The 13,859-nt window shown below is 39.7% G+C and overlaps 1 protein-coding gene and 1 non-coding gene across 2 annotated transcripts in view; one reads left to right on the top strand and one right to left on the bottom strand.

The window, feature by feature from the left end:
- IL13RA2 (interleukin 13 receptor subunit alpha 2) overlaps positions 1-13,859 on the bottom strand; it is a 44,944-nt gene that overhangs the window by 25,347 nt on the left and 5,738 nt on the right. The gene's annotated exons all lie outside the window — the stretch shown is intronic.
- On the top strand, positions 5,113-5,219 carry LOC120361925 (U6 spliceosomal RNA). Its single transcript, XR_005577958.1, has one exon. It is a non-coding gene; the product is annotated as a U6 spliceosomal RNA (small nuclear RNA).

Below are 13,859 nucleotides of genomic sequence, written 5' to 3'. Positions count from 1 at the left end.
AACGTATGGAGATTTCTCCTTCACCCATCACTTCTCCACTAATTCAAGTCAATTCTAAGACTGGACCAGGAGATAGTATCAGATCCCTCAAGTTAAGATTTCAGTTCCTCATGACTGCCCCCACTTCAGATAGCAATAGAAAGCCCTGGGTTGTGACTTGTGTTTCTGACTGATTGACTATAAATCAAGATTCCCACAACCCACTTCTGGGTATGATTAATTTGTTAGGATAGCTCACAACTCAGGGAAACACTTTACTTACTTTTACCCATTTATTATGAATGGTACTACAAAGGATACAAAGGAATAACCAGATGGAAGAGATGCATTAATGAAACACGAGAGAGAGGGCACAGAGCTTCCATGCCCTCTCCAGGTATCTCCACATGATTAGCTCTCCAGAAGCTCCCCAAACCCAGTCCTTCTGGGTTTTTATGGAGACTTCATTACTTAGGTATAATTGATTATATCACTGTCATTGGTGATCAACTCAACAGTAAGACCCTCTCCCTTCCCTGGAGGTGGCGGAGATTGAAGCGAGGGTGGAGCTAAAAATTCCAACCCTCTGATTGTGTGGTTGGTTCCCCTGGCAACCAGCCCACATCCTGAAGGTATCTAGGAGCCCCCAGCTGTCAGTTATCTCACTAGCATACCAAAAGACATTTACCGCTTAAGAGATTACAGTAGTTTTAGGAGCTATGTGCCAGGAAACTAGCCAAAAACCAAACCCATGTCTATCTTATAAATCACAATAACACAGTTCACCTCGCCTTTTTCAAACACAGATTCTTTACATCAAAATAATCATTTAAGTCAAAAGATAGTGGCACGTTACTAGAAGCCTATTCAGTTATTAATACAGTCATGCACTGCATAATGATGTTTTGGTCAACAAGGAACAACATATACAACAATGGTCCCCTAAGAGTATAGGTGAGTTGAAAAATTCTTACCACCTAGTGACATTGCAGTCATTATAATGTCCTAGTACAATTACTTTATTTTTTATAAATGTAATGTAACCTAAATGTACAGTGTTTCTAAAGTCTACAGGAGTGTACCATAATGTCCAAGGCCTTCACATTCACTCACCTCTCACTCAATGACTCACCCAGAGCAATTTCCAGTCCTGCAAGCTCCATCCATTCATGTCAAGTGCCCAACACAGGGATACCATTAAAAAAAAAAATTTATGCCATATTTTTACTGTACACTTTTTATTTTTAGATATGTTTTGACACACAAATACTTAATGTTGTGTTATAATTACGTAAAGTATTCAGTACAGTCATATACTGTACAGATTTATAACCTAGGAGCAATAGGCTATACCATTTAGCCTAGGTGCATAATAGGCTATACCATGTAGGTTTGTGTAAGTATGCTCTAGGGTGTTTGCACAATGATAAAATTGCCTAATGACACATTTGTCAGAAATTATCCCCATGCTTAAAAGACACATGACTCTAATTAGTCCAGTCCATTATCATGTCTATGAAAATGTCTCTCGGGGGGTTCCCACTCAGGTTTGCACGCTTCCAAACCTCACAATAACTCCTTTGAGAAGTTTGCTATAAGGAACTATAGCTGGGGGGAAATCTCTTTTCTTCCCTCTTTAAAACACGGATGGAGAACAATGCACATGAAGCCTTAATCCTGCTCTTCCTTAGATTCTTGTCATAACTATTGAGCAGTGATGCTCTTCTTATTTTATGGATACAGGTCAGAGTACTTCAGGATATACTTATCAAAAGGTGGCATATTAAGGCAAAGCATTTTTTCTGAGGCATTTAGAAACTACCAAAGTTTAGTTTCACCAATGATTACATTAACAAAGACTTTCCATCTGCTAAAATCGTTTTGCAAAGCTATCTCCAATTTCTGGCATTTCTAATAGAATATTATTTTTTAAAAACCTGTCCTTTCTCCAGACTATAAAATATTTCTACTTTCTGTGTGCAATCTGAGGTTTCATTTGTTTTCTTCTAAATTTGTTTTCTGCAGCAAAACTCATCAGAAAAAAACTTATTATTATATATTTTTGTAAGGCAGTTTAAAATTCTGTTTGTTAGTCTTTGACTCATATGATTCAGACTAAAGAGTTTAATCAAGGGAATGGCAGAAATCCTGGTTCTATTCCTGATTTCAAAATGCAGAATAGGAACACACAGCCTGTGGTGTCTTTTGAAAACTTTGAAACTAAGGGATCAAACAATATAGCTGTGCATATACTCAAAGAGTTTTAGTAACTGCAAATCTCTAGGCAAAATTCTCTTTATTCTGGCTTAGCTAAGCAGGCAGTTTGGAATCCAGAATGTGGATGGCAGCTGGTTCATCAGCTCAGGCTCTTGCTGTCTGCTTGTTTCTCATGCCCCCCTCTCTTCAGGCCCTCTCCTCTTCTTTTCTTCTTTCTACTTTTCTTTTTCTCCCTCTTTTCATCTCTCCTACTGATATTCCTCTTTTCCATTAATGGAAATTAATATATTTTTGCATAACTGGCTGTCCTTCTTTTAAAATACTGGGGCATCTTCTCTTCTCAGTACATTTTTCATCAGTTTTTTGGCTTCAGAAAATATTTTCCGTTATGTCACTTGTAGATTAAACTTTCAACTTTGTAAGCTTAATTTTTAAAAGTGCTTATGACTTTAAAAAGTTACTGTTCACTTGCCTGTAGGCAGAGCTTTATTGTTTTGCAGTAGACTGATTGCCCTCATAAAAATGAATTTCCAGCTTTAAGATGACTGGTTCCTTATAATCGTCGGCTTAAAAACTAAATCCACCTCATAATCCTAAGTGGTAGGTCTACTTACTTCTCCCACTTTCTCACTGTTTTGGTAACTGCTCTTGAGCCTAGGCTAGACAGTGTTTTTTAAGGTTCCTTAGAGTCTCTATTTTTATAACCTGTGCTTAATGTATACCATTGCTTGCTGTATTTGTGCTGACATGGCCACAGGCATCCATCCAGATGTTTATTTCACAGGCATTTCCTGAGCATCCATTTTGCAGTCAGTGCTGCAGACGTGAAAACAAGCAAGACACAGTGTTTCTGCCCTCAAGTCTATTGACAGGGCAGACCGAAAAAATTAAAAATAGTCATAAAGTGTGGGCTTTCTCTCAGACTACTGATAGAAACGTAAATTGATGCAATTCTTTTTGGAGGTGGTATGGCTGAGATGACCAGCTGTCTCCTCATTTTCACTGTCCCCTCCTTCAGTGGTAGCGGAACCCCCAAGTTGTAGTTGGGCACATGGCCACACAAAACGAATACTACAATTCTGAGTGTCCTTTCAGCTATATGTGGCAGGTGCTTAAGCTCTGGCCTAAGAGAAATAAATGAAAGTGTTATCTCCAATCTCTTGAGTCAGGCCTTTAAAGAGAATAGACCTTTTCTCCCCTTACCTTTTCCTCCTTTCCTCCTGCCTGTTAGAATGTGGTCTTGGCATTGAACCACCCTTGATCAAACAAATGAGGGAAACACCCTAGGCATGGTAGAACAAGTTCAGAGTAGCCCAAGGCCCTTGTTGGCCTCACGCAATAAAGCTGTGTACTCTTAATGCAGCCCTGGCTGGATTACCTATCCCCAGACAGTCATATGAGTGCAACATAAACCACTGTCTTTTTTAAGCAGAACCTGTGATCTAAAACTAATAGAGGAGTATTGAACAATGTATATCAGAACACTTTAAGAGTTCATATCCTTTTAGGCCAGGCACAGTGGCTCAGGCCTTGGGAGGCTGAAGCGGGCAGATCACTTGAGGTCAGGAGTTTGAGACCAGCCCAGCCAACACTGTGAAACCCCGTCTCTACAAAAATACAAAAATTAGCCAGGCAGTGGTGGTGCATGCCTGTAGTCTCAGCCACTTGGGAGGTGGAAGAATTGCTTGAACGTGGGAGGCGGAGGTTGCAGTGAGCTGAGATCTTGCCACTGTACTCCAACCTGGGTAATACAGCCAGACCTTGTCTCAAAAAAGAAAAAAAAAAAAAGTTTATATTCTCTTAACCCCGAATTTCAAGGTAATCAAAGAAATACGTGTTTCTACAGTCAGACACCTCTTTTCCACATTACCTTTGATTCTGAAACTTCTGCAGAATTCTTATAAAGGGTCATATTTAGCCTATATAGCATTTCCCTTGGCTAACGCCTCTGACCAAGTACCTGGGAAATAAAACATACTCAGTCACCCCACTTGCAAATATTACAACCACAAAATGCTGAAGTAGAAACTTTTCACAGGGACAAAAATACAATATGACAATACTTCGATGTCCCTCCCCCTTTGAGGTCTTCAAATTTTGAATGTTGTAAACAAGAGGATATAAGTGGGCCAGGCCCCGTGTGGCTCACGCCTGTAATCCCAGCACTTTGGGAGGCTAAGGTGGGTGGATCACTTGAGGTCAGGAGTTCAAGACCAGCCTGGCCAGCATGGTGAAACCCTGTCTCTGCAGGCAGGTGCCTGTTATCCCAAATACTCAGGAGGGTGAGGAAGGAGAATCACTTGAATGGGGAGGCGAGACTGCAGTGAGTCAAGATTGCACCACTGCACTCCAGCCTGGGAGACAGAGCAAGATCCCATCTCAAGAAGAAAAAAAAAAAAAAAAAAAAAAAGGAGCATATAAGTGCTGGAGGACTCTCTCTGGCTTTCTGGTGGTTCTGTTGCTATGAGCTGCTCACAGGTGCCATAGCACTTCTTCCACCATTATGAGCTGTTGCTATAGTTTTCCGAATGCTGTTCTGGCAGTGCACTCACACAGCTGTAATCTTTTGCTGTTACCACATTTTCCAATGACTGGCAGCTCACTTCACATGCTGTGGTTATTATCAGAATATCCCAAAATTCAAGTTGTCTCTCCATGAATGAGTGTTATTTCTATCAGCAGTGTATACTGTTATTCCTGCAAAAGTGCTAGATAAAGAAGATAGCTGATTCGATAACCAGAGATTAATCACTGCTGGATAAGCAAAGTCAAGCATGCCAGGGAAAGATAACTATGTGGAGTAGAATCATCCCAAAGAGCATGGCTCTGTCTTTCTTGTTGAACCATCCATAGAAGTTTAGAATGACTAACACCTCTTACCCCCAATCCCTACTACATTCCTTAGAAGAGGGTGGGGTTCTCATTTTAGCAGCACACATACTAAAATTGGAATGATACAGAAAATATTAGTATAGCCCTTGCACAAAGCTGACACATAAATTCTTGAAGCATTCCATTTAAAAAAGTTTTTTAAAAAGAAGTTGGAGCACTCTTAGGGAACTCCTAAGTCCTCCTTATTTTCTTGACACTTAGGACCAGAAGACAGTGACGTATATGTACAAATTTTCATACAGAAACACATTCTTGGCTTCCACTATCACCATGACTTAAATACAGATGTAGAAATAGAGGTCAGAAAATTTAAATGATGTTCCATCAATCTTCTTTTATTCTAGTTCGTGTATTTAAGTATTGCCACTGGGATCATTTTTCAGCTTTGCAAAAATTTCAGTTCACAGACTTGTCCATTTTTTCCAAATCCATCAGCCAGATTTTGCTTTTTTCCCTTCTTTAGTCAATCGAGATCAGCTTGCATTTCCCAAACAAAACTTATCCCCCTGCCTTTTTATTACAACTTCCTAACAACATCCCAATTTGGATGAATCTCTCAGATTTTCTCTGTGCTTGTACCTGAGCAGGTGAGTGCTGATGAAACAAGTTCCGCTATAGATTAGTTCCATGATAAGCGCATAGCATTTCACTTTAAATACGCCCACAGTACTACTCAGAAGTCCTATTACTTGTCTCTGTTCAACTGCATTCCATTACTGACCGTTACAAACCTTTTCCATTCTCAAACCATCTCATCCCTTCTCCCCTGATCTCAGCACATGACCTTGCCTCTTACTTTAACAAACAAAATTGAAACCATCAGATGGAAATTCCCTCATCTTTCTGATTTGAAACAAGAATCTTTCCACAGCCTCTCTTTTTTCCCTCCTGCTTCTCATGTCTGTTTTGAATTCCAACCCTGCTCACACTTTCAAAAATGTTACACTCATTTTTTCATCTCTCATATATCTTCCACAAACATAAGATGTATGTATGGATATGCACATCTCAGCTAGATGCATCTCATTAGCTTTTAAACCTGTTCATTTCACCGCAATCTTAAATATAAAAACAAATTACCTTGCTTAATTTGTCTGTACCTACTGCCCCAATACTCCCATCTTCTTCACAGCCAAATTTCCAGAAAGAGTTGTCTATTCTTGCTATTTTCATCACACTTCCCCCTCACTCTTCATCACTCCATTTCCTTCTGGGTTCTTCCTTCACCTCACCACCAATCAATGGCTCTACTGAAACAGGTCCCACTAGAATAACTAATGACCTCCATGCTACTGAACCTAATTAATATTTTAACCCTAATCTTACTTATATTTCAGCAGCATTCACTCATTTATCATCATCTTTCTTGAAACACTTTCCCTTTGGCTTTTCTGACACCATTTCCCGGTTTTCCTTCTACCTCTCTGGTCACTTTTTTCATTTCATTTTCAGGCTTATCATTACTTATCCTAGTAATAAATGTCAGAGTTCTTTGAGGTTTGCCTCAAGGCCTTCGCGTCTTCTGATTCTATATTCTCCCTAGGTAATTTTATCTGCTCCCACAGCTTCCACTACCATCCTACATACCAATGACTTCCAAATATATATCTCTGATATACTTTGGATATTTGTCCTCTCCTAATCTCATGTTGAAATCTGATCCCCAGTGTTGAAAGTGGGGCCTAGTGAGAGGTGTTTGGGTCATGAAGGCAAATCCCTCATGAATGGCTTGATGCTATCCCCTTGGTTATGAGTCAGTTCTTGCTTTATTGTTAGTTGATATGAGATCTAATTGTTAAAAGAGCCAGGCACCTTCCTCCCCACTCTCTTCTTCCCTCTCTTGCATGTGACACACCTGTTTGCACTTTGTCTTCCAACATGACTGGAAAGCTCCTTGAGGTCCTTACCGGAATCAGATGCCAGCACCATGCTTCTTATACAGCCTGCAGAACCATGTGCCAAATAAACTCTTTTATCTATAAACTATCCAGCCTCAGGTATTCCTTTATAGCAACACAAAGCAGACTGAGACAATCTCCCACGTGAACTACTCTCCTGAGCTCCAGGCATGTATATCTACTTGGCTTCTAAATATCTTCACTTGGAAATATCAAACATACCTCAAATGCAAAATGTCAAATGCCAAAATCATGATTTCCCACTTGAAAACAAGTGTTCTTGCAATATCCATTCAACAGTAGAAGCCAGAGAGTCACTTTAGATATCTACGCCTCACCATGTCCAATTCATAGTCAAATCCTGCCCTTTTCTCAAATATCACTCATCAGTAACCAAAGGATTTTTCTCAACAATACTTTTAAGCTATATAACTAACAGAGTTATCAAAAAAAAAAAAAAAGGCATGGAGAAGAAAGTGTATCGTCCCTGGAACAGTACTAAAATTTTTCCTTAGATTATCTTAAAATATCTAGATAATCTTTCATTACATGATTTTCAATTACTGACGGATGATATTAATTCAGTTTTCTCTGTGTCAAAGAACACGAAATCCATGGAGATTATAAATACCCAAAACATTAGCATAACTTTTTTTTGTTTTGAGACAAGGTCTCACTCTGTCACCCAGGCTGTAGTGCAGTGGCACAATCTCAGCTCACTGCAACCTCCATCTCCCGGGTTCAAGTGATTCTCCTACCTCAGCCTCCCAAGTAGCTGGGATTACAGACAACTGCCAACATATCTGGCTAGTTTCTGTATTTTTAGTAGAGACAGGGTATCACCATGTTAGTCATGCTGGTCTCAAACTCTTGACCTCAGGTGATCTGCTAGCCTCAGTCTCCCAAAGTGCTGGGATTACAGGTGTGAGCCACCGTGCTTGGCCAACACAACTTATTATCTTCCTTTTTGTTTATTTCTTTTATCAAATATTACGATGACTTCCCAAACCAGAAAATTAGAAGTCATCTTAAATTCTTCTCTCTCATTTATCCTCAACCACCAGTTCATGCATATACACAATATCCTAAAGATTCAATTCTCTAAGCATCTTTGCAGTCCATCTGTATCACTCCTCCTTCTTTACTGCCATGACAGACTCTAGCCATCACCATCTCTTGACTAATCAATAGCAATAATCTTCTAATGCATTTTCCATCTTACAATAAGTCAAGTTCTGGTCATTCTCATACTGTAGCTGGTGTGACCTTTTAAAAACTCAAATATGTCCAAACTTTTTGTGCTTCTGGTGTGCAAGTGCTTTTCTGAGCACTTTGCTGTATTAATTCACTTAATCCTTACCATGGTACTATGAAACAGGTATTAATGTTATCACATTTTACCAATAAAGAAACTGCGACACAGAGAAGCTACATGATTTCTGTGGGGTCTCATAGCTATCAAGCGATGGAGCCAAAATTCAAAACCCAGTAGTATCATTTCAGAGTTTGTGCCTTTAACCTCTATATTGTGTTGTCATAAAACAACACACAAACAGTTTAGCATGGCAAGCAACATTTTTCCACTTTTAGACTCATCTTCTACTTACAGGTATTGAAAACTCGGGTCTTATTTTATCTGTAGGCCTTTTCCCACTGATATCAATACTGCTTTACCTAGTCTAGTCATTGAGATTTAGCTCAGGTACTACTTTATTCTATAAGCGTTCTCTATTCACTTCCCCAGACTGGATTGCGAATCTCCTCTGTGCTCTCTACTAAAATAAAAGGGAATAAAATTCTGTAATATTTTAAAAGGTACTCACCATTTAGTGAAGAAGACAGTCTGCTAAACAGACAAGTATGTGGCAACATTATTTTGAGACAATCATTTGTGTTTTGCTCTAAGTTTTTTCTCTTTTCTGTCCCATTTCAAGAAGATAGCTGAGCAATTTCATTGTTTCTTACCCAAGGGAATTCCTCCTCCTTTGTTGCCAGGACCCAAAGAAAAACTTGCCCACACTTGCCTTCCTGTCTTTTATTTTCCCAAAACCCAGACTCATGGGAGAGATTATGCTCTCTCATATCAGTGAGGGTCTCAAGCAAACAGATGAAATTCCTTTTAGACTACTGGGACAAGGAAAAGGGACACAGACTTTAGACAAAAATAAGTCAGGAGTCTGATTGGAGTTGGTGGTGGCAGGGAAAACAGGGAACAGCTCAACATTTGATGGCAGCAGCCTAAAACAGGGGTAAAAACTCAGAAAAATTTCAATGAGTATGCTGAGTCTGAGGTACTGGGGACCCAAACTCAGCAGTGTTCCAGTCCCTTAAGCCCCCAAGCATAGCATAGGAGCAGCAGCAGCAAACATGAAAGGACTATTTCAGGTTGAGGCAAATGGGGTTGGGTATCAGAGAATACATCAGGGAGTTGACAGAAGATTCATGATCAATAGCCTAAAGGGCCTCCCCAATATGGATGGTCTCCAACTTACAATGGTTCAATTTACAATGTTTTGACTTTATGATGGTGCAAAGCCATCACAATTTTGACACACTTTGAATTTTGATCCCTTTCCCAAGCTAGTGGTATGCAGTTACATGAGAGAGTCAACACTTAATTATAAAATAGGCTTTCTGTTATATGATTTTGCCAAACTGTAGGCTAATGTAAGGGTTGAGCACGTTCATGGGAGGCTAGGCTAAGCTATGATGTTGGTAGGTTAGGTGTATTAAATGCATTTTCAACTTATATTTTCAACATACAATGGGTTTATTATAACCTCATCACGAGGTGCAGAGCATCTGTATTTTGGTGTAGCCTAAGGCCTCAAAATATTTGCATAACCCAGCAGGATGCTTGAGTATTCACTAAAATTGTGTATCTTACTTTCCTGGCAGAATGTTGAATACAGGGTAGCTTAAAGAACATTTTTAAATGTGAAATTTCTTGCATATCCATTTGTGGACTAGACTAATACTAATGTCACTTATAATAAAATGTGCTAAGTTCCAGGAAAGAGGCAAGCACTTAGAAGCACAGAGGACAGATATTCAATCTGGTCTTGGGAATGGTGGTCATGTAATTAAATTAATGCAGAGAGTTGATAAAGTTTAATGAATTCAGGCATCTCCAAGTAGTTTGTTTTGGCTGCAGTATATGATGTACATAGGCATTTCTTCTGAGCATCAGCCACATTTAAAGACTTTGGACTTAATCCTGAGAGCTATGAGTTAGTAGTAAAGGATTTCTCAGCCTGAGAGATATATCCAACAGACAGCTCGGTTTAACACATATAAACTGCAGGAATATGGCTTTTGCCACACTTGAAAGAACAGATTTGAGGGGGACAAGAAAGGAGACAGAAGCAACAAGTTAAGAGAGTTTTAAATAGTTCAGGAGAGAGGTGATGAAGGCCCATATTATGAAAATAATAATGCTCTAAGAAAGATGGAACACTTAACATATATTAAGAAAGTAAAATGGAGAGGCTTTAGTGACCAGTTGAAAACGGAGAAGAGAACTGGAGAGATTGTAGAGGTAATTTGGGGCGCTGAATTTGCAGGTAGCATTTGCAAATGAGTAGTTCACAAATGAGACTGAAGAGTTACCAGAAAAGTATGAGGAAGAAAAGGAGAAAGTGGCATCACAGAAACTAATGCAGCAGAAGATTTCAAAGAGAATATTCAAAAGCAAAGTGCCTCACATGTCAAAAAAACTTGGGGGGTTGAGAAAGTAGGACAAGAATTTAAATGTGTTTGTTGCATTTGGAAATAAAAAGTAATTAGTCGCCTTAGTAAAGGCAGTTATATGTGTGGACCACTTTTTATTGAAGTTTCGTTAAATAGGTTGTACAGAACTTGGTTATACAGGGAACGGTCAAGAAAAAATGTCTCTTTTATTTACTTTTTATTTTCTATTTTTGTCATGAAAAAAACTTCATGGGAGAAAAGAGGTTAAAAATACCTAGAAGTAAGAGAGTAATTATGAAAAGAGACCCTGAGAAAGCAAGAGGACAGTATGGGCTCTAAATCACAGATAGATTGAGCTTGGACTGATAGGGGGTAGTGTTTCCTCTCAGACAAGACAAAAGCGTGGGTGAAGATACAACTCATTGTGTGTGTAAAAAACAGGAAAGTGGGTGGATAAGAGGTTCAAGCAGATGTGACGGCTTTTAGTTTCTGTGTGAAATAGGAGGCAGCCCCATCTCCTGAGAATAAATGCATAATAGCTGAGTTGGAGGCTTAAAAAGAGAGGAAAAAGTTTGTAATAACCACTAAAGAGGATATAAAAGAGCTGAGGGAATTCCAGAAGAATCTGAGTAAGGACATGCAGAAAGTTGATCTGGTTAGCACTGATTCATTCTGCAGCTCTCAACTCAGATGTCACTTGATCAAAGAAGATGAAGTCCCTGTTACATGCTTTCAGAGAATTGACTTTTTTTTAGAGGCTTACCATGGTTTTAATCTTCTATTAATTTGTGAGATTATCTGATTAATTTATGTTTCATTGGACTGCAATCATATTTGTGAGTTCAGGGATCATATTTATTTTGCTCATCATTGTATCATTTAACCCTTAGTTGCCCATCTCTAAAATGTGGAGAACAATAATTCCTCTCTACATGACCAGGATATGGATATAGTTAGGTTAGCATGAACCTGGAATTTAAGATTCAAGAAGGCAGAGACTTCCGATTGTTCATTGTTGTATCCCCAGTGCCCAGCACAGTGCATGACACATTGTAGAAGCTCCATAAATATTTACCTGAATGAATGAAACACCTATGGTTTCATATTTGGTGTCATAGAACACCAAGTCTCCCGACTTCCATTCTAGTGCTCTTCCCATTCTACCACAGCTATCTATAGCAGATGATTGATACATTATGTTTATTATGTTAAGGGTCAATGCAGCTAGTAAGCAGTAGATCAAAATTCAATCCTAGGTCTGCATCACTCCAAAACCTGATCTCTTTCTTGTATTCCACACTGCTTACTATTGGACAATAAAAGGTTTCATACATGAACCTTTCTAGGGGTATGCATAGTTGAAATTGAAACATTCCTATCAACCTCCCCACTGGCAAAGAAAAATAAACAAACAAAAAAGTAGTGACTTTAGTGGTAAAAAATCTCAGGAAAAGTGACTATGACAGGCCAATGACGATAACATTTATGGGCATTCACCTGTTACTGTCTCCCACATCATCCCATAGAAGCACCTCCTAATCTACCCTACGTGACCCTATACAATATCCATCTCCCCAGCATAAATTTTGACCCCACAGGCACAATAGAAGATGTAAATCTAAAGAACTTACCTTCTCAGAATTGTCTCAGAGTGACCAAAGCAGCAGCATGGAATAATGGAAAAAGCCACATAGATCTTGGCATGATAGTGATATAGGAGGGGGGCAGGAAAGTGCTGGGTAGAGAAGGACAGAGGACGGGGTCCCTGGCAAGGGCTCTATCCTAGGGCCTGTGCCCATGGACCTAAGTGAGAACAGTAACTACCCATTTTCATGCCCAAATGTAGCCTCTACCAATACCACTCTGTTCCACCATGTCGTCCATACTGTGCCCATAAAAACTTGAAACCATAGCGGCGTGGACACAAGCAGCTGGACATTGAGAAGACCAGAGGAACACACCAGTAGACACCAGCAGACATTGGCAGACCAGTGATGGCACAACGATGTGGACACCGAGGGGAGTTCAGCCAGGGGTGGTTGGAGGAGCATCCGGCCACTGGGCGGCCAGAATCCAGGGGAAGATCACCTTCCCACTTCATCCTCCTTCTGGCTCCTCATTCATCTCACTGAGAGCCACCTCCACCACTCAATAAAACCTTGCATTCATCCTCCAAGCTCATGTGTGATCTGATTTTCCCGATACACCAGGCAAGAACCCAGGATGCAGAAAGCCCTCTGCCTTTGCAATAAGGCAGAGGGTCTAATTGAGCTGATTAATATAAGCCATCTGCAGACAGCAAAGCTTAAAGAGCACACTGTAATACACACCCACTTGGGCTTCAGGAAACATACACATTCACCCCTAGATGCTGCCATGGGGTTGGAACCCAAAAGTGCTCCCCACAACCTCTGCACCTGCTGGTCTGCATGCTCCCCCTGGGGGTTTGAGCAGCCTGACACCAAGAAACGACCCTTGTGGCATGCCCTGTGAGGGGGATAAAGGAACTCTCCTGTTTCAATACTTTACCTATCTCTATCCCAATTTTCTTACCAATAAAATGAAGGTAATATTACTTGCCTACATAAGGCTTAGGAAATCATTAAATGAGATAGTGAATGTAAAATGTCTGTAGCACAGTGGCAATAATAATTCAGTTATTAGCTGTCTAGTGCCTCCCTCATATCCAGAAGCCACCTCCTATTGATTCCTTGAAGACATTGAAAAATACATTAAAAGGAACAAGCAACACAACCCACCCCACCCTGACTTCTCCAAGTTGTAGCAAAATACAGATGATATATTTCTTTGATTAAAATGAAACGCCCCGGAAGCAGCAGCTAATTATTTACAGGTAAGATCACAGCACCAAAAAAAATAAAAATCCAATAGGTATCCTTCCTCTCCTTTGTCTTATTCTACTGTTTAAATAGTTATTTATAACATTTTATTGCCTTTCATACCATTAGGTAGAGTCAGGACATTTGGTTCATTTCACAGAGGAGGAAACTCAGATAGGGAGGGGTGGGGTGTCCACCCCAAGGTCACAGAGCTATACAAAAGAGATCTAGAACTAGAAACCAGATCTCTTATTCCTTAGTTTAGTACTCTCCCCACTTAATAATAATAATGATAACAATAGATCTGTGCAATTTACTTGAGTCGTGAACTCTCTAAATCATT

The sequence above is a fragment of the Saimiri boliviensis genome, chromosome X (genome assembly GCF_048565385.1).
Source record: "Saimiri boliviensis isolate mSaiBol1 chromosome X, mSaiBol1.pri, whole genome shotgun sequence".
NCBI classification, from domain to species: domain Eukaryota; kingdom Metazoa; phylum Chordata; class Mammalia; order Primates; family Cebidae; genus Saimiri; species Saimiri boliviensis.
The sequence above is the reverse complement of the archived record's forward strand: the minus strand, read 5'-3'. Positions and strand labels throughout refer to the sequence as shown.